This window comes from Ovis canadensis, chromosome 2 (genome assembly GCF_042477335.2).
Source record: "Ovis canadensis isolate MfBH-ARS-UI-01 breed Bighorn chromosome 2, ARS-UI_OviCan_v2, whole genome shotgun sequence".
Lineage (NCBI taxonomy): Eukaryota > Metazoa > Chordata > Mammalia > Artiodactyla > Bovidae > Ovis > Ovis canadensis.
In genome coordinates, this window is record NC_091246.1 from 124603873 (window position 1) to 124626356 (window position 22484).

A 22484-nucleotide genomic window follows, 5' to 3' on the forward strand; every position below is an offset into this window, starting at 1 on the left:
GTGTTGACACACTGTATCTGGTAACCAGGTACATTACCTGGTTAGTATTCTTGGGCCTCATATATCCTGTTCAGATTGGCAAGAAATAAACTACTCATGGAATCTTGGACAGGAAGCATGAACATTTATTTACAAGGGAGAAGTACATTATATAGATATTAGTATCTCCACTTTTAAAATGAGGAAGTTGAGGTTTAGAGATGTTTGTGACCAAGTGACTAAGACAGGTGCAAACATGATGAGAGAAATACAAATACAGAACTACTACAACACTGTAAATCAACTATACTTAAATAAAAAAGTTTAAAAATTACAAAGGGACCTACTTAAAAAAAAGGCCTACTCTCCTTATTATGCAAATAAATAAATAAATGTAAAAAGAGACGTACTAAATGGCATAAGGAACTATACTCAATATCTTGCAATGATCTATAAAGGAAAAGAGTTTGAAAAGGAATATGCGTGCAGTCACTCAGTCACGTCAATTCTTTGCGACCCCATGGACTGTAGCCTGCTAGGCTCCTCTGTCCATTCTTATCCAGGTAAGAATACTGAAGCGGGCTGCATTTCCTTCTCCAAAAAAGGAATATATATAAAAGAATTCAGCCTATGAAGTAGGGCATCAAAAAAGATCACTGTCTAAAATTTCTCTCTTTCCATCAAATTCATTTGCATCATAACCTCATGAGATCTTTACAGGAGAGGATATAGGAATAGGTTCTGGCTATATCTATCTATCTATCTATCTATCTATCTATCTATCTATCTATCTATCTATATGCGCTGCTAAGTCGCTTCAGTAGTGTCCGACTCTGTGTGACCCCATAGACGGCAGCCCACTAGGCTCCTCTGTCCCTGGGATTCTCCAGGCAAGAACACTGGAGTGGGTTGCCATTTCCTTCTCCAGTGCATGAAAGTGAAAAGTGAAAGTGAATTTGCTCAGTCATGTCTGACTCTTAGTGACTCCATGGACTGCAGCCTACCAGGCTTCTCCGTCCATGGGATTTTCCAGGCAAGAGCACTGGAGTGGGTTGCCATTGCCTTCTCCATATATATATATATATATACAAGAGCACGCATACACACACACACACACACACACACATAAATTGAATCACTGTGCCATACACCTAAAACTAACACAATATTGTAATTCAACTATACTTCAGTTAAAAAGGTAAAACAGCCAAAACCTCCCAAATGTAGAAGTTATTAGTTCAGATGTGAAAATATTAGTTCAGATGTGAAAAAATAGATTTTCTAATTGTGAAACTGACATCAGCTTTTATCTCAAGTTTCCTATGATATATCACCATTTCTGCTCTATAGAGGCACTGTGATATCAATGGGACCTGCTCTAATAATGCTTCTCACCTCCACAGACCTCAACCAGAAAATGACGAACAATATACCCCTACTCTCAAGTATCCAAATTTAGAGGATGACCGTAACGTGTTTCTCTTCTCTACGTCTAGCTCAGCCTATGAAGCAGGGCATCAAAAAAGATCACTGTCTAAAACTTCTCTCTTTCCATCAAATTCATTTCCATCATAAGCTCATGAGATCTTTAAGAGGATATAGGAATAGTTCTAGCTATCTGAATCCATTTACTAATACTTTATATTTCATACCTGAACCCTAGACCTTTGAACTTAAAATTTTTCTAAATACCTTTTTTTATTGATTCTGATCTGAAAAGTACCTTCTATAAAAAATTTAACCTTTTAATAAATTATACTGTTCATTCTAATAATAAAAATGTAAATTAAAATTACATACTTGTTTCAATGCCATTCTCCCAAATTATCCCACCCTCTTCCTCTCCCTCTGAGTCCAAAAGTCCGCTCTGGGGTTCATGTTTGGGAACGCATGTACATCCGTGGTGGATTCATGTCTATGTATGGCAAAACCAATACAGTATTGTAAAGTAAAATAAAGTAAAAATAAAAATTAAAAAAATTACATACTATACTTTCACCTACAAATCCACTAAATTTTTATATTAAAATCTAGTGTTATTAGTAAGATGATCAGCAATAAACACTCTAAACATTGCCCATAGAAAGGCCCTGACCAGCTGCCTTCCAATATTTAATAAAATCCTTAAAGTTTCTACAGAATAATTTTAATTCTAAAATTTTATCTAGGGCTTCCCCAGTGGTTCAGTTGGTAAAATTTTATCCAAGGAAAACAAAGATTAAAATATTTACATGAAATCACAGTGCTATTTACTATCTTTAAAACTGGAAGTTATGTCTCCAGCAATAAGATATGGTTACATTGATTATGATAAGATAACAATAGCATGTATGCATGATAAGTTGTTTCAGTCATGTCCAGCTCTTTGCAATCCCATGGACTGTAGGCCCTCAGGTTCCTCTGTTTATGGGATTCTCCCAGCAAGAATACTGGAGTGGATCTTCCTGACTCAGGAATTGATCCTGCATCTCTTATGTCTCCCGAACTGGCAGACAGGTTCTTTATCACTAGCACCACCTGGAAAGCCCGTAACAATAGCATATTAAAATTTAAAGACAACCTGAGGACACAGCAAATACCATGAGGATGACAATGAGATGCAAAAAGAATCTAAGTCTTCAGTGATATTATTGAGATACTGATCTTACTGTACCTAGAGCTGCCTTACATCTGGACTTATATAATTGATTTTTCGACTGTTGAAGCCATATTTGAATTGGGGTTTCTGTTATTTATAGCTGAAAGGATTCCAAATAAATAAATATGTATATATAGCATGTGTGTACATACAAGGTACATATGATTATCTTTAATATTAGTAGATGTTGCCAATTCTGTGCTCTGTAGAGATCGAACCAATTTATATTTCCACTAATAATGCATGATGTTACTATTTTCCTGCACCCTCATCATTCTTTTTTTTTTTTTTTTTTTAGTTAACAGATTTATTACACATAAATAAAACTCCCTAGACAATTCATGACACATGGATGAAACTCCCTGGACTATTTCAGACCTACACTTGAACTTAAATGCTATAATCTGAGGATTTATATACTTTATTTTTTTTTTAATTTTAAAATCTTTAATTCTTACATGCGTTCCCAAACATGACCCCCCCTCCCGCCTCCCTCCCCACAACATCTCTCTGGGTCATCCCCATGCACCAGCCCCAAGCATGCTGCACCCTACGTCAGACATGGACTGGCGATTCAGTTCTTACATGATAGTATACATGTTAGAATTCCCATTCTCCCAAATCATCCCACCCTCTCCCTCTCCCTCTGAGTCCAAAAGTTCATTATACACATCTGTGTCTTTATTCCTGTCTTGCATACAGGGTGGTCATTGCCATCTTCCTAAATTCCATATATATGTGTTAGTATACTGTATTGGTGTTTTTCTTTCTGGCTTACTTCACTCTGTATAATTGGCTCCAGTTTCATCCATCTCATCAGAACTGATTCAAATGAATTCTTTTTAACGGCTGAGTAATACTCCATTGTGTATATGTACCACAGCTTTCTTATCCATTCGTCTGCTGATGGATATCTAGGTTGTTTCCATGTCCTGGCTATTATAAACAGTGCTGCGATGAACATTGGGGTACATGTGTCTCTTTCAATTCTGGTTTCCTCGGTGTGTATGCCCAGCAGTGGGATTGCTGGGTCATAAGGTAGTTCTATTTGCAATTTTTTAAGGAATCTCCACACTGTTCTCCATAGTGGCTGTACTAGTTTGCATTTCCACCAACAGTGTAGGAGGGTTCCCTTTTCTCCACACCCTCTCCAGCATTTATTGCTTGCAGATTTTTGGATCGCAGCCATTCTGACTGGTGTGAAGTGGTACCTCATTGTGGTTTTGATTTGCATTTCTCTAATAATGAGTGATGTTGAGCATCTTTTCATGTGTTTGTTAGCCATCCATATGTCTTCTTTGGAGAAATGTCTATTTAGTTCTTTGGCCCATTTTTTGATTGGGTCGTTTATTTTTCTGGAGTTGAGCTGTATAAGTTGCTTGTATATTTTTGAGATTAGTTGTTTGTCAGTTGCTTCATTTGCTATTATTTTCTCCCATTCAGAAGGCTGTCTTTTCACCTTGCTTATAGTTTCCTTTGTTGTGCAGAAGCTTTTAATTTTAATTAGATCCCATTTGTTTATTTTTGTTTTTATTTCCAGAATTCTGGGAGGTGGATCATCATTCTTATTTCTGGCATGAGAGGTAAAAAAAGGTATTTGATCATGGTTTTAATTGCACTTTTTTCTTATTTTGAGTTTGGTTAATAATCTTTTTATATTTAAGGATTAATTGTACTTGTTTTTCTATTAATTATTTGCTTTTATCCTTTGCTTATTTTTTCTATTAGGTTGTGAGTATTAAAACAAAACCTGCATACTTAAGAAATTAGCCACAACCGGGGAATTACCTGGTGGTCCAGTAGTTAAGACCATGGGGTACAGTAAAAAAAAAAATGAGCTATAACTATTTATTCCCAGATTGTCATTTGCCTTTTGACTTGTGGTTCCATGTTTTTTTAAATATAGAATTTAAAATATTTGCATGATGCTACATATTTTAATCTTGTTTTGATTTCCATTTATTTTCTTTTTGGTCATTCTACGCAACTAACAGGATGTTAGTTCCCTGACCAGGGATTGAACTTGGGCCATGGCAATGAAAGTGCCAAGTCTTAACCACTGGACTGTCAGGGAATTCCCTGGTTTCCAACTCTTGGTCATATTTAGAGACTTCTACAGTATATGTTTCGAAGAAGGCAATGGCACCCCACTCCAGTACTCTTGCCCGGAAAATCCCATGGACAGAGGAGCCTGGTAGGCTGCAGTCCATGGGGTCGCTAAGAGTCGGGCACGACTGAGCGACTTCACTTTCACTTTCACTTTCCTGCATTGGAGAAGGAAATGGCAACCCACTCCAGTGTTCTTGCCTGGAGAATCCCAGGGATGGAGGAGCCTGGTGGGCTGGCGTCTGTGGGGTCGCACAGAGTCGGACACTACTGAAGTGACTTAGCAGGTTAGCAGCACAGTATATGTTTATATTTTTTAATGTTATAATTTCTTCTAACACATTTATGCCTTGTTAATTACTTCTGAAATCTTTAATCCAGCTCAACTTTATCTCATCATACTGTGAAGTAGGAATCCAATTTATTTTTCTTCAGATGACTATCCATTTGTCACCATTTATAATATCTTTCCCCTAGTGATTTGGAATGTGGAATGGTGCTTAGTGGACACTTGTTCACTGGATCCTCAGTGGACACCACATGGATCCTTATATCCTAAAAGTCATCTTTAGAGAATTTAGCAATAATACATGATCCTAATGTCAAAGCAGTCACTTTCTCAAAATCGAACTACAAACAAGAACAAATGAATATGAAAACAGTAGCATGATTGATGATAACACGGTTTCTGTCCAATCAGAAATGACCAGATATATTTATGTGAATTCATATTACTTCATTTATTCTGTCAAAAATTTAAGTCTACTATCGTCGTATTTTAATTCCTGCTTCACCTTAGGTATGGCATACCTAGTCCATAACAACCAAGTCCATCCAGGGCAATGTCCTTTACCTCTACTGAAGTCAAAATCCCTTTCTCCCACAACTCCAGAGGGAAAAATGACACTTCCGTCCTTCCTCAGTCACAAAAAAATATTCTCAATCATTCAGCCTCCTGAAGGACCAATATTGTCCCTCCAGTGTCATCAGAAGAGGAGGGCAAGAAAATGATTGTCTCTGGTATTTTTTCTCTGAAATAACATATTAAGTCTGTTCATATCTGTGTGATATCCTATCAAGTTTTACCCATCCACTGAATCCTAATCCATACCACTGCAGGAACTGTAGAGGGAGGAGAGGAGAAGAGTAAATCATGGTTCTTTCTCAAGGAATGCACAGGCGAGTGAAAGCAGAAAAGCACACAGTCAACTTTAATAAAATGTGACAAATGGTTTCCACAGGGTGCTGTGGGGGAGAAGAGGAAAGTCATCTCACCATACTGGGAGTTCCCTGAAGACTTAAAAGGACAAATTGATGTTAGATGTCTTTAATGATGAATAAAAGTCTGATGGATGAGTAAGGAGAAAAAGACAAATGAGGAGAAAAAAGAAGGAAGGGCATTCCAGAACAAAGTCCCCTCCCACAACACATATACACATGAATGCAGGCGTGAAAGAACATGATGACTGCCAGGCCCTGCGAGTATTTCAGAATGGCTGGAGGGAGAGGGCCTTGGACAGTGAGTGACAAGCCATGAGGCTCTAGGGGTAGACCGAAAAGACTGAACCAGGACATGCTCTGTATGTCTTTCTATGGAGCTTGTACTTGATACTGTCAGTGATGAAAGCTAGTGAAACATTTTAAGTAGGGAGCAACATGGTTAGAGGTAAGTTAAAAAAAAAAAAACAACACTTTTTTTTTTTTTAGCTTTCCAACAGGTTTTTATTTTTTTGCTTTATAATCTATTACAGTGTTTGAAACCTAAAGAAATACATTTTTTCTTCAAATTTGGATGTGCATATAAATATCACTTGTCTGGACTCAGCACACTCTATGCCATGATGTTTTGACCCATATCTGCTCCAAAATTATGAAGCTTTGTCTGTTTACCCATGGACTCTGAGAACATGGAAAACAATAGCAAGAGAAAATAAAAAACATTTTAAACAACGTACTTAAAATTTTATTGTGCCAAGTACCTCCCTTTCGATATCTGATCAAGCCTCTTTATCCCTTCTCAGAATAGTGATTTAAGTTATTTTTTGTTTAAATAAATGGTTTTAAATACATAATTATAAAATATTTAAATGTGTCATATAATAAAATCTGATAGCACAGAAACTTACTAAAATGAGTAACCTCTAGTAGTAGAAGTAGATTTACAAGTAGTGACATGACCAAAAGGAGCTGATATCCAAAATACATAAACAGATCACGTATTTCATTATCAAAAAAACAAACAACTTGACTTTTAAAAATGGGCAGAAGACCTGAATAGACATTTTGTGAAGAAGATACACAGATGATGAACAGGTACATGAAAAGATGCTCAACATCACTAATCATCAGAGAAATGCAAATCAAAACCACAGAGAGACATCACCTCACACCTGTCAGAATGACTGTCATCAAAAGATCATGGGCAACAGAGGCTACTGAGGATGTGGAGAAAAGGGAACCCTTCCACACTGTGGGTTGGGCGTGCACATTGGTTCAGTCACTATGCAAAACAGTATGGAGGTTCCTTATGAACCTAAACATGGATCTATCAAATGACACAGCAATTCCACTCCTGAGTATATATCTGGAGAAAATAAAAACACTAATTTGAAGATACATGCACCCCCCAAATTCATAGCAGCATTATTCACAGTTGCTAAGATATGGAAAAACCTGTGTCCACTGATCGATAAATGGATGAAGATGATATAATATATATAGATACAATGGAATATTGGTCAGTTATTTAAAAAATAAGATGTTGCTATTTGCAACAGCATGAATGGATCTGGAGGGCACTGTGCTTAGTGAAATAATTTAGACAGAGAAGGACAAATACTGTATGTTATCACTTGTATGCAGAGGAACCAGAGATCAAATTGCCAACATTCACTGGGTCATAGAGAAAGCAAGGGAATTTCAGAAAAAAATATCTACTTCTGCTTCATTGACTATTACAGGCTAAAGCCTTTGACTGTGTGGATCACAACAAAGTATGGAAAAGTCTTAAAGAGATGGGAATACCAGACCACCTCACATGTCTCCAGAAACCTGTAAGTAGGTCAAGAAGCAATAGTTAGAACTGGACATGGAATGACTAGTTCAAAACTGGGAAAAGAGTACGACAAGGCTGGATAGTGTCACCCTGGTTATTTAACTTACATGCAAAATACATCATGCGAAAATGCAGGCCTGGATGAATCACAAGCTGGAATTAAGATTGCTGGCAGAAATATCAACAACCCCAGATATGCAGATGATACCACTCTAATGGCAGAAAGAGAAGAGGAACTAAGCAGCCCCCTGACGAGGGTGAAAGAAAGTGAAAGTGAAAGTGAAGTCGCTCAGTCATGTCTGACTCTTTGCGACCCGTGGACCGTAGCCCACCAAGCTCCTCCATCCATGGGATTCTCCAGGCAAGAATACTGGAGTGGGTTGCCATTTCCTTCTCCAGGGGATCTTCCCGACCCAGGGATCGAACCCAGGTCTCCCACATTGCAGGCAGAGACTTTAACCTCTGCACCACCAGGGAAGCAAGAGGACAGTGAAAAAGCTGGCTTAAAACTCAACATTCATCAAACCAATACAACATTGTATAATTAACCCCCAATTAAAATAAATAAATTTATAATAAAAAAAACCTCAACATTCAAAAAACTAAGATCATGGCATCCGGCTCCACCACTTTCTGGCAAATAGATGGCAAAAAAGCAGAAATGGTGACAGATTTTATTTCCTTGGGCTCCAAAATCACTGTGGATGGTGACTGCAGTCATGAAATAAAAAGACAATTACTCCTTGGAAGAAAAGCTATGACAAACCTAGCGCTGATGTGCTCAGTCGTGGCCAACTCTCTGCGACCCCATGGACCATGGCCTGCCATGTTCCTCTGTCCATGGAATTTTCCAGGCAGAAATACTGGAGTGGGTTGCCATTTCCTTCTCCAGTGACAAACCTAGACAGTGTATTAAAAAGCAGGGACATCACTTTGCCAACAAAAGTCCGTATATGGCTTTTCCAGTAGTTGTGTATAGATTTGAGAGTTGTACCATAAAGAAGGCTGAGCACTTAAGAATTGATGCTTTTGAAGTGTGGTGCTGGAGAAGAATCTTGAGAGTCTCAAGGACCACAAGCAGATCAAGCTAGTCATTCCTAAAGAAAATCAAGCCTGAGTATTCATTGGAAAGAGTGATGCTGAAGCTGAAGCTCTAAAACTTTGCCCACCTAATGCAAAGAGCTAACTCATTGGAGACGACCCTGATGCTGGGAAAGATGGAAGGCAAAAGGAGGAGGAGGAGGCAGAGAATGAGATGGTTGGATGGCATCACCAACTCCAAGGACATGAATTTGAGCAAACTGGGAGACAGTGAAGGACAGAGGAGTGTGGCGTGCTATCGTGCTTGGTATCTCAGAGACTTGGACACAACTTAATGACTGAACCACAGTGTGGAGTCTAAAAAAAATAAAACAAACAAATGAATATAACAAAATAGAAATTGACTCACAGATATAGAGAACGAACTAATGGTTAGTGGGGTGGACAGGAAAGACAGAAGGAGGGGATTAAGAGGTACAAACTCCTACGTATAAAAGAAATGCTACAAGGATATATTACACAGAAAGGGAATATAGCCAATATTTAATAATAAATAGTATATAGTCTACAAAAATACTGAATCACTATGCTGTGCACCTAAAACTAATATATTATTATTCAACTATAGTTCAACAAAAATAAGTTAAATAGAGAAAAGTAGTCGTGAGCACATATGAGATCATTGCAACAGCTACAACTTGATATGAAACCTTCGTGATTTTTGTTGATGACATGGAAACAGATATTATGAATAGTTTTGTGCCTTCAAGCCTATATTCAAAATTGAAAGAAATACCAATTTTAATTTTATGAGCAAAAAATTCTCAGATCTTCTGAATTCTACACAATAGTATTAATTAAAGGTGGAAATAGGGACAATGAATTCAATTAGGAATCTGTTCTACTAGTCTAGAGGAGAAGTGACGATGGTGTGAGTAGTAATAGCTAATATACTAATAAAATTGAGCAATTACTATATTTCGGGTACTGTTCAAAGTGCTTTATATGCTATCTCATTTGCAGAGTTAGGGCCATTATTAACCTATATTTTTACAAGCAAAGAGACTGAAGCACAGAGAGTTAAGGAACTTTATTCAGTTTGCACAGCTGGTGAGTAGAACTAGGTTTTGAATTGGGATAGTCTGACTCCAGAACCTCACTCTTATCCACTACTGGGACAGTAGAAACAGTGGTAAAAAATGTACTAGAAGCATGTGGGAAATAGGGTGAACAGGGACATGGAGAAGCAGGAGAGAGGGGCATCTACAGAGAAGTGCAGGTCAAGGGGGGATGCTGTAAAAATACTTGCCACCCACTGTTTTGTCCTTCTTGGCAATTCCTCCCTCCCTGGCCTCATTTGGTCATTAAGGGTAAATCATGAAGGTGAGAATTATTGTCCCCAGAAAAGTAAAGAAAATACTAACTAGGAAATTGAGGTTTGATATTTTTTCTGGACCAAGAATGAGAGAGAAAGGGAATGAAAAAGGAGAAATCACATCCAAATAATTGAGGTAAGTAAAGTAGAAAAATTCGGACAAATCTGAGTGAATCCAAGAATATTGGCACTGGTGCCTGGACTCCTATGTAGCATGGAAGGTCAGGAAGCTTCAAGAGAATTGTTCTGCTTGATATGGTCCTGTATCTGATAGGATGTTACAGGAGTTGAGCTGCAATGACCTAAGCTAAGAGCATCCACAATGGATCTGAACTCTCCGGAACATTTCTGAGAAAGTATCTAGGAGCCACCCAGGCTCCAAAAGAGGACAGTTAGTTGAATGTGTTGCTGGATTGGCTGCTGGGTATGGGTGAGGATGACAAAGACCTCTTAACCGAAGGCAGTAGCGTTGCCATCAGCAGCGCCTGTCCGCACAATGCTCCGAAACCCAGGTGAGATCAGCAGCACATCTGCGGCCTTACACACAGCATGCTCAGTCAGCAGGGAGCCTTGCAGACCCATCAAGAGGGGATGATAAGGCCCTGAGGCCAGGCAATACAGACCATGTCAAGAAGAAGGCTGGGAGGGAGGACTAGAAAACACTTCTGCAGAGACAGGAAGCTGGGTGAGCCTTTCTGCTCAGATTCACTTAGAAAAGCAGAACAGGAGGGGAGAACCTTCCTGCAGTGAGAAATACTGCAGTGAAAAAGTGGCTCCCTCTAAAAAATCCTAAATTTTTTTTGATATTTAATTTAGTTGTCTTTTTTACATTGTGGCAAAAGAAACCTGTACATAAAATTTACCATCTTAGCATTTTTAAATGTGAATTTTGCTAAGGTTAACTATATTCACATGTTATGCAACAGATCCCCCTCCTCACCACTCCCTCCTGCAGCCTTTGGTCAACACTATTTTCTGCTTCTATGAGTTTGAGTACTTTATATGAGCAGAATATAAGTGGAATCATACAGTACTTACCTTGAAAAAACCTAAAAATTTCCCTGGAAAACTGGAAACGTTGATTGGCACACTCAAGCATTTTCTATAATTAGAAGGAGAGGAGGTTTAAAAGCAAGGTGAGAGCAAGTAAAGAAAACTAGATCTCTTCAGCCCCAGTTTGTGACCATTACAACTCCAGTCATATCACAGGCCCTAAGAAAGTAAAGTGATTCATCAGACTCTGGAACTAGAGTCTCAGACTCAAGAGCAGCGTGAGTGTCAGCTCTGAGTCCTGCCTCTTATGAAGCTAACATAGCTCCACTAAGGTTTTCTTAGTCCTTTTAAACTTAACTCCGACAGTGCTAGCTGTAGGTATTTGTTCTGCCATGGCTTTGGAGTTCATTCTCCAGCATTTAAGCCTTGAGTTGTCTCTACCCACTACCCCAACCCTCCCCCGAAAAATCTCAATACTTTGAAAACTCAAAGTCCAAGCAAAGGTCCAAGTTCCGCCTAGCATTTTTCCCTTCAAGCGTCTGGCTCTGGCCTCAGGCTGACTTGGATCTCTAGGATTTACAATCATTCTGTGTTGCAGGTGTAGGCTGCGTCTAAAATCTTGGGCATCCTAGACAGGTTCTGAATGACTACAGCACTTGGTGCAAATAAATATTATTGTGGGACCGTGTCCATCTTCCAGTCTGGGTAGCTATGGCAAAGTATCAGATCAAGTCTTAGAAAGCCAAAAGAAATCAAGTCTGATTACTCTGCGGGTAGACTTCAAAAGGGATGTCTGTTCCCTGGGGGGTGAGTTATTTCAGGTCTCACTGGAACTTTCTCTCAGTTCAAGGAATCATCAACAATATCATTATCAAGAAGGTATTTGGCCTTCTCTGAAAATAAAATGAGACCTCATACCTTCTTGGTTGACAGTTCATCTGCTGTGTTGTGCTGTGGATTCCAAAGATAGATATAATATTAAATGCTTATTTTATAAATTGCCCAAATTTATTTAATAGCATAGAGTAACTCCTGTGCATTGATATTGCATATTAAATAATGCTTGTACCTTGTGGTTCTAGCAGTTTTAATTTTATCTGGTATGTTTAGAAGGTATGCTAGACACAGATCTAGCATAGGGCCTTATTGTTGGTAGTACTCAATTAATAGTAGTTAAAAATAAAATGTTGACAATAATAATATATATCTGAATCTATTCTATACCATACTAAGTGAAAGTGAAGTCACTCAGTCGTGTCTGACTCTTTGCGATCCCATGGACTGTAGTCTACCAGGCTTCTCTGTTCATGAGATTTTCCAGGCAAGAATACTGGAGTGGGTTGCCATTTCCTTCTCCAGGGGATTTTCCTGACGCAGGGATCAAACCTAGGTCTCCTGCATTGCAGGCAGATGCTTTACCCTCTGAGCCACCAGGGAAGCCCCCAATACCATACTAAAGTAATAACTAATAAAGCACTTTTAATTTTCTAATAAAATTGAAAATAGGTCATAGTCAAACCTCTGATGACAAAAAAGCAATTCTGTCAAGAATCCGGAATGCTTGACAACCAAATTATTTCACCAAGGCAAAGGATAATGCATTAAAACTAGGATGCCACTATTTAAACTTTATTTGCAAAATACCCAAAGGAAATGATACTTAACATAAAAAGAACCTATTTTAACTCTACAAAAAAAGGCTTATTTCTTCAGTGGCAGCTTCATTTAACCAGAAAAATGAATCTTTTCGTCTGCAGTCTTGTAAGATATAGGCTGATTTAAGCCCTGACTTTCCTAAATCCAAACACGTTACAAAGATCAAGTCAGCTGTACTGCACCATGGCCCATAGCCACACTGTGATTTGGGGAGCACATAGTTGGCCAGGCTGTACCATGCTCTGTCCAAGACAACTCTAGCCAGGCTCTTGCCAGCAGTAAGCAGCAATATCAAGCAGTCCTGATAGTCGCTTCAGTGAGTCTTACTGCTTGGAGTAATCAAAATAACCAAGCACTTTAGATCAAAGATTTATTAGTAACAGAAATTTAGAACTCAAAATAAAATCGTATAGTTAACTTAAAAATTTGTACCAAAATACACTGAATTTTTCACTGCAATGATGTGCCCACTTTGGAAAACAGTTTGGCTATTTCTTATAAAAGTTAACATTGTCATCGTATGGCCTAGAAATTCTATGCTTAGGTATTTACCCAAGAGAAATAAATACATATATCTATGGAAAAGCCCCAATGCTAATGTTCAGAATTGTTTTGCTCATACTAGCCTAAAATGGGAAACAACCTCAAGGTCTGTCACCTGCTGATAACCTAGGTATGTCCATAAAATGCGGCTTCCCAAGGGTGCAAGTGGTAAAGAATTTGCCTACCAATGCAGGAGATGTGCCAGAGGTATAGCTTCAATTCCTGGGTTAGGGAGATCCCCTGGAGAAGGAAATGGCAACCCACTCCAGTATTCTTGCCAGGAAAATTCCATGGACAGAGGAGCCTGGAGGGCTGTAGTCCATGGGGTCTCAGAGTCAGACATGACTAACCATGCATGCAATGCAATATGTGATGCTGTGCTGAAGGAATAATATCTATCTATATATAAACATGTATATATATATATAATATGTATAAACATATATCATATATAATAAAGGAAATAATACAACAATTACTGATACATGTAGCCACATGGAGGAATCTCAAAAGCCTTCTGTTAAATGGAAGAAGTCAAACACAAAAGGCTCCATACTATTTTAATCCACTTATGTGACATTCCATGCTGTGTTGTGCTTAGTTGCTCAGTCATGTCCAACTCTTTGCGAATCCATGGACTGTAGCCTGTCAGACTCCTCTATCCATTGGGATTCTCCAGGCAAGAATACTGGAGTGGGTTGCCATGCCCTCCTCCAGGGTATATGACATTCTAGACAAAGGCAAAAGGAGAAGGGGGTGGCAGAGGATGAGATGGATAGATAGCATTACCAACTCAACATGAATTTGAGCAAACTCCAGAAGACAAAGCAGGACAGATGAGCCTGGTATGCTGCAGTCCATGGGGTCATCAACAGTCGGATATGATTTAGTGACTGAACAAAAATGACAATTTCTTTTAATTTTTATTTTTTATTGTAGTTGATTTCTAGTGTTTCAGGCATACAGCAAAGCGATTCAGTTATATGTATTCTCTTTCAGATTCTTCTGTTATCTGTTATTACAAGATATTGAAAAGCGTTCCCTGTGCTATAGAGTAGGTCCCTGCTTATCTATGTTGTATATAGTAGTATCTGTTAATCTCAAAATTCACATTTATCCCTCCTCTTTTTCCCTTTTGGTAACCATAAGCTTGTTTTCTATGTCTGTGAGTCTATTTCTGTTTTGTAGATAAATTTATTTGTATCATTTTAAATAAGTACCTTTGTATTAGTTTTTAGATTTCACATATAAATGATATATGATTTTTGTCTTTCTCTGACTTACTGTACTTAGTATAATAACCTCTAGGTCTATTTGCTGCAAATGGCATCACATCATTTTCGTGGCTGAGTAATACTCCATTGTATGTATATATACCACACTTTCTGTATTCACTCACCTATTGGACATTTAGGTTGCTTCCAAGTCTGGGCTATTTTAAATACTGCTGCTATGAACATTGGGGTACATGTATCTTTTTGAGTTAGAGTTTTCTCTGGATATATGCCCAGGAGCGGACTGCTGGATCATATGGTAGCTCTACTTTTAGATTTTTTCAAGAACCTCTGCACTGTTATCCATAGTGGCTTCACCAATTTACATCCCCACCACCAGTGTAGGAGGTTTTCTTTTACTCCATACCCTCTCCAGCATTTATTAACTGCAGACTTTTTGATGATGGCTATTCTGGCCAGTGTGAAATGATACCTCATTGTGATTTTCATTTGCATTTCTCTAATAATTAGTGATGTTGAACATCTTTTCATGTGCCTGTTGGCCATCTATCTGTATGTCTTCTTTGGAGAAGTAACTATTTAGGTCTTCTGCCCATTTTTTGATTGGGTTGGTTGTTTGTTTTGATAATAAGCTATATGAGCTGTTTGCATATTTTGGAAAGTCATGTCATTTGCAAATATTTTCTCCCATTCCATAGGCTGTTTTGTTAATCATTTCCTTTGCTGTGCAAAAGCCTTTAAGTTTAATTAGGTCCCATTTGTTTTTGCTTTTGTTTCCATTACTCAAAGAGATGAGTCCAAAACAATATTGCTGTGATTTATAATGTTGAGTGTCCTGCCTGTGCTTTCCTCTAGGAGTTTTATAGTATCCAATCTTTCTTACATTTAGGTTTTTAATCCGTGTTTAATGTGTTTCTGTATATGGTATTAGAGAATGTTCTAATTTCATTATTTTACATAAAGCTGTTCAGTTTTCCCAAGATCACTTATTAAAGAGACTGTCTTTTCTCCATTGTATATTTGTGCTTCCTTTGTTCTCAATTAATTGTGCATGGGTTTTTATTTGGGTTCCCTATCCTTTTTCATTGATCTATATGTCTGATTTTGTGTCAGCACCACACTGTTCTTGATTAGTATAGATTTTTAGCATATCTGAAGTCAGGGCCTGCTCCCTCTAGCTCTGTTCTTCTTTCTTAACAATACTTTGGCTCTTTGGGGTCTTTTGTGTTTCCATACAAATTTTAAAAAATGTTTTGCTCCAGCTCTGTGGAAAATGTCATTGGTAATTTGATAGGGATTTTACTGAATCTTGGTTTCCCTTGGGGTATATGTTCATTTAAACAATATTGATTTTTCCAGTCCAAGAACACAGTATATCTTTCCATCTGTTTGTGTGGTCTTTAATTTCTCTCATCTGTGTCTTACAGTTTTCAGAGTACAGGTCTTTTGCATCCCTAGGTAGGTTTAAACCTATCTAAACCTATCCACGTGTTTTTTAGGATTCATCTAAGTATGAGACAAAACATTTATTTATTTATTAGCCAAGCCACATGGCTAGCAGGATCTTAGTTCCCTGGCTGTGAACTGAATTGAATTCTAGCCTTGGTAGTTAAAGCACTGAGTCCTAATCACTGGACCACCAGGGAATTCCCACAAAATATTTATTTAAATGTAACAAAAATGAATAAAGCAAAATTATTCATGCAATCATTCTTCAATAAACAGCTCTCAAGTTTCTACATGTTAAACACGCAATAATATCTGTGTCAAGGAGCTCACAAATAGGAATTAAACCAGCTACAACATAATTGCTGCATATGTGGAAAAAAATTAACAGTACCTGCTATGCAGAGTGGATATGGTTAGTGAGAGATGGTGAGAGGACTAGAAAATAATCTATAGATTCTCTAAACCTAGAAATTTGAGATGGAAGTTTACTTGGCCAGGAGAGTGGTGTGGATGTGAGGGAAGGGAAGAAGGAAGAAAGAAAAAGAGCAGATTCTAGTGAGATATGCAGGCAGACGCACAAAGCACATTTGGGGACTGCCTGGAGTAATTACAGAGAAGCGGCAAAGCAAAACTGAATAATTCATTTATAATCAGCCCAATCTGTTACTGTCAGGTCCACGAACTGTGCAATTTGCTAATGCATATTGCTAATGAATTCATGAATTTATCTCACAAATAGCTAAAGTGGTTTTGTCCGATGGTCATAAGACATGTCAACGACTCTTGTCAGCTAGTCTATAAAGGTATGTTACTAACTCTGAGGCCAGACTCTGGATATGCTTTTATTGCCTCTATTGGAAAACCAATGTGAACTTCATACCGTCATCGTTTTTTGTCTGTAAATACATGTATTTAAGATATGTTCTTTTTAGCCTGTCCTGAGCATTCTGGAAGAAGTTGTAGGAGAGAATAATTTGCTAGTTATTAATAAATTTAAGAGATTACATAACCAATAACCAAGGATCACTACTGAGTCACTTCTTAAGCAGATAATCGTAAGAATAGAAACTTGCAATTAACAAAATTATCAGATTAGTGTTGAAATACTAATCAGCTTCTTTGTTCCACCTGACTAAAATCCTGTTGTTGGCATGGTTGAGATTAAATTCATGTATATAGACTTGCATACCATCATGCTCCTTTACTGAGGAAAAAGAATTATTTTTACTACATGATACCAGTGAGGATGGACATTTTTCTTTCTCCTCTTCACCCACTACCAACTAGGGAAGACTGAGTGGGCTGTTTTTGTTTCCAACTGTATAGTATATAAAGCCACGGTCTTTGAATGACAAATATTAACAACGCTGAAAGACAATTCTTTCAGTAATATTTAATTATTAGTGATGCAAGTTCTTAAACATTTAAGAGCATATCGATACCTCTAAATTAAATTCCAAGAAGGAATAAATAAGAAGAATGAGTCTACTAATCCCTGTGGGTGATAAGAAGAAGGAACTTAATGCTTTATATTATTTGATGGTTCAAAAGATAGACAAAACATTTCACCAAGGGAAAAACCTTAGATGCAATAATAAAGGAGTCCACTGTGAAAAAACGCATATGGTCAATTTTAGGAGTAAATTAATCTAGTCAAAGGAGCAGACCCAAAGACTTTTCTATTACACAAGCACACTTGAGCCTATTTAAAAACGCACATTAGTAGGGGTGAAGAGAGTTCAGGCCAGTAAGTCCTTGGCACCTCAATCAAGATTGCCAGCATAGTTATCAATTAATATTGCAGTGGTTTCAGTAATGCATACACGTGTCAAATAGGAACTATCTTGAGTCTGCCACTTCATTTTACACACGATCCTGAACACCTGTCAGGTCGTGATGATTTTCAGTCACTACTGACCCAGGATAAATTTTAACAGGTGACAGGCTTTGGATCAAATTACCAATTCCCTGAGGCATTCAGTCCTCCCGGACCTAAGTATTTTTGGCATGATTTATATGTTCTTTAGCTTCCTTTATAATGTAAGTTAGAGTTATGTCAGTTCTAGTACTATTCTTGAAATGTGAGAAAATACCCAGTGTTCAGTTTTTTAAAACTCCTTCGCAGAAAACTATAAACCATAGAACATAAAGGAAAAATAGCTTTTTATTATTGTTTTAATGCCGTTTTGTGCAAAACAAAAGCAGGCAATTCTTGTTGGTCTCATAAATTAGATACGAAATTTTAACAGTCTGAATTTAAACATCTGAAGACTGATGGTTTATAAGGATAAGGTAAAGACTAATTATCATTCAAGACCCTTCACAGTCAGAATTTTGGCTGTTTTCCCAGACTTTCCTTCTCTTTAGTGACCTTCCCTAATGCACACCTTATGCAACTGAAGGGATATCCGAGTACGTAATTTCCAGGAATTGCTGATCATTTCTATACCTTCAAATCTTTGTTAATATTACTCCTGCAGCCTGAAAAACCCATCCCTGTTCTGCCTGGAAAATCCTCAGACTTCTTACCCCTCACTTCTTTTGTGTTTTAGCAGATGAGGACAGCCTTCTACATCCTGAGAACAAGGGCCCTCAGTGTCGCCCTTTTGTAGATGTTAGACAACTGCGTTATCCTTGATGACGTTCTCCTCTACCGCTCCAAATCTAGTCCATCACTAAATCTTGTTAGTGTTTTTAAAATCTCAGAATCAATTTACCTCTATTCATTTCCTCTGCAATCTAACTGGTGAAAGTTACCATCATATCTTGCCTAGACAACTACAGGTAAGATTAGCTGGCTTCTCTGCTTGTTCCCTGGTGGCTCAGATGGTTAACGTCTGCCTACAGTGCGGGAGACCTGGGTTTGACCCCTGGGTTGGGATGATCCCCTGAAGAAGGAAATGGCAACCCACTCCAGTACTCTTGCCTAGAAAATCCCATGGACTGAGGAGCTTGGTGGGCTACAGTCCATGGGGTCGCAAAGAGTCGGACACGACCGGCGACTTCACTTTCTTTCTTTCTGCTTATTCACTTCTCAGTCCCTGAATACACCTCTAACACTGATACTGGAAATCCAGGATCACAATCTATGCACTTTGTAATTAAAGTTGAGCTATTAATAGTAAATCTAAATTTTAGCACATCGATAGGAGGAGTTTGATGTAAAGTCTAAGTCTGCATGAGGAGCTGAAAGTAGTTCTAGGGGACTGATTATTTTAAGTGGGTGTGAGTTTGAATAGGTTCCCGAGACAGAATTGGCTACCTGTCACTTTCACAAAAGTCCAGATAATGCCTTCATGGAGGTGGTATCTGAACTCATGAGGATGCCGTAAGAAACAATGTGCTGAGAGAAGAGAACTAGGAGAAACTTGGAGAACTCCTATATTAAGGGGGTAGGAAGAGAAACCAGAAAGTTGGCAGTAAGAGAGGGTGGAGCCAAGAAAGTCGTGTGTGCATGCTTATATTCATTTGTATTACAAACTTGGATTAATTCTGACAGATTCTAGAAGGCCAGGATAATAGAATTCTAGATTTCATATATATACTTAGGTAAATCTGGCATTTGTGCATATACTGGGAACAGAAAGGGCTATAAAAATTAGGGGCAAAGGTACTATTAAAGAAGCAAACACAGTAATGCTAGCTTGAGGTGATTCTGTGCCAAATAAAATGGTGAACTATATTTAAATATTACTGTATTTGGTACATACATATGTATCATAGAAGATCTTGGAACTCTCACGCACATTAGCCTATGAACCTGTTTTTCTCAAGGACAAAAAGTCTCTTAATGAAATAGATAATTTTTTTTTACAACCTTTTCTGATGCCTATAAAAGCCAAATAATACAAAAACTAAAAAAATAGCAAGTAAAAATCATCTAGAATCCCCCCTATAGAGCCATACTTTTAACATTTGGGTGAACATTCTTCTAGAAATGTATATTCTTCCTCTCCCAACAACATACACTCTTTTACATATGTCGTAGGGGTCAGCAGTTAAGGTGATCATCTGTTTCTGTACATGAAGATTTATTGGAACACAGCCATAGTCACTTGCTGGACATGGTCATAGTATGCACATTATCCATGGCTACTTCTGTACTACAAGAGGAGGGTTGAATAGTATGACAAAAACTATATGACCTACAGAACTTACTTACTACCTGGCTTTTTATAGGAAAACTCTGACAACCCTGATATACAGAATCATACCACATATATTGTATTATAACTTACTTTTTCACTCAGTTCAGTTCAGTTCAGTTCACTTGCTCAGTCGTGTCCGACTCTTTGCGACCCCATGAATCGCAGCACGCCAGGCCTTCCTGTCCATCATGAACTCCAGGAGTTTACTCAGACTCACGTCCATCGAGTCAGTGATGCCATCCAGCCACCTCATCCTCTGTCGTCCCTTTCTTCTCCTGCCCTCAATCCCTCCCAGCATCAGACTCTTTTCCAATGAGTCAACTCTTTGCATGAGGTGGCCAAAGTACTGGAGTTTCAGCTTTGGCATCATTCCTTCCAAAGAAATCCCAGGGTTGATCTCCTTCAGAATGGACTGGTTGGATCTCCTTGCAGTCCAAGGGACTCTCAAGAGTCTTCTCCAACACCACAGTTCAAAAGCATCAATTCTTCAGTGCTCAGCCTTCTTCACAGTCCAACTCTCACATCCATACATGACCACAGGAAAAACAATAGCCTTGACTAGACGGACCTTACATACCATTAATATTTTAACAGATCAATAAATATATATTATCATTTTAATGGCTGCATGTAATTCCATTATATAAAGCAGCTATAATAAATTTCTGTTGATGGCTATTTAGAGTTATTCTTCTATATTATAATCTATGCTGCCACAAAAGCCTTCACAGACATCTTACCACACGTGACTATCTTAAATAAATTCTTGGAGATAGAATTGTGGGGTCAAGAGCTCTCTATATTTTACATTTGATACACTTTTTCCAATAACTTTCATTCTTATCAGGAGAGAATGAAACTGTACATTTTTTCTATTTCCTTGCCAATCCTGAGAATAAGTAAGGATTTTGAGTCTGAAAAAAAAGATACATCAGCGGTTACCATTTGTCTTGTTTGATTCTTATAAGGGAAAATATCTTTTATGATTATTGGACATTTATGCCTCTTTTTTTGTGAATTGTGGATTGCATTACTTTATATATACATAAAAATGTACTTCATTTACCTTGCCAGTTTTTCTGTTGAAGCATTTCTTAAACTGATTTGTAAGTGTACCATGTGCTACATAACTCAACAAATATCTACTGAACATTAAAGACACGAGAGCTCGAGCTATATTCCATATAAAGAGGAAAGGAGGTAGGGGCCCTGCTTTCACAGTCTTATAAAAGAGAGAAGTTATCATTTTGTTTGACATATAATGCAAAGCCATTCCTAAAATTCAGTGAATTGTTTGATAAAATCTCCTAGGAAGAGCAACATCTTGAACAAGTGAAATCAATTCACTTGAAAATTAATCTTAATCATGGGAAACTAGGCTTGTCTCTAAAGCCTACACGTTAAGAATCCTACTGATTAAGTTCTTAAAATTCTGAGAATGTCCAATGCTAGTTTTTTGCCATCAGAATAGTTTTTTCATTTTTCTAATTCTTATATACCCCAAACAACACAGAAAAAAATATATAAAAGAGAAAGTAAAACCACCTGAAATACTCTACACAAAAATGCTTTTACGTTTCTCTCCACTTTTCACTAATTACTGATCATATCTGAAGCATATGGCAGGTAATGAGGGTAATCAAAAAGCTAAGCAAAGAAAGGGAAACTAAGGGAAACCAGAAAATAAGGCAAGTCTGAGCAGAGAGAAGCAGAATATAGTAGAACAACCATCCTCTGCTCCTGAGGTTTCTTCTGGGATGACAGAAAACAGGCAGTTAAGAATTGAATTTCATACACAAAATTACATAGTGAAATTCGACAATACCTGCTGTGATCATTTGCTACAGGTTTGCAAATAAACAAACAAACAAACAGAAACAAAAAAGTATCCTCATATTTAAATTTATGGATTTTGAACAAATCTTGTTACACGTGAAAGAATTTAAAGAATTCTGAACATTCTCTCATTACCTCTTATAAAACCGAAGAGTGGGCTATCATCTCCTTATAGTTCTTACAAAATGTACAAGGGAAATTGATAATCAAACACCACTGATGACAGATATTTATATCAAATTCACATAACTATTCCTAATTATAAATATACATTCCAAGATTATCCACAAGTATGAACTCCTATTAATATGTATTGCAGTTACATATGCACACTGAAAAGAGATATGCCCTTTCACCTTTTATGTACTACTCAGAAATATTAGAGTATCACCAGCTGCCATAAAGGTCACACTGAATTTTGGGTGCTAAT

At 37.7% G+C, this 22484-nt stretch overlaps 1 protein-coding gene and 1 non-coding gene across 2 annotated transcripts in view; both read right to left on the bottom strand.

The window, feature by feature from the left end:
- PMS1 (PMS1 homolog 1, mismatch repair system component) overlaps window positions 1-22484 on the bottom strand; it is a 334072-nt gene that overhangs the window by 50566 nt on the left and 261022 nt on the right. The window lies entirely within an intron of this gene.
- On the bottom strand, window positions 4620-4691 carry TRNAE-UUC (transfer RNA glutamic acid (anticodon UUC)). Its single transcript has one exon. It is a non-coding gene; the product is annotated as a tRNA-Glu (tRNA).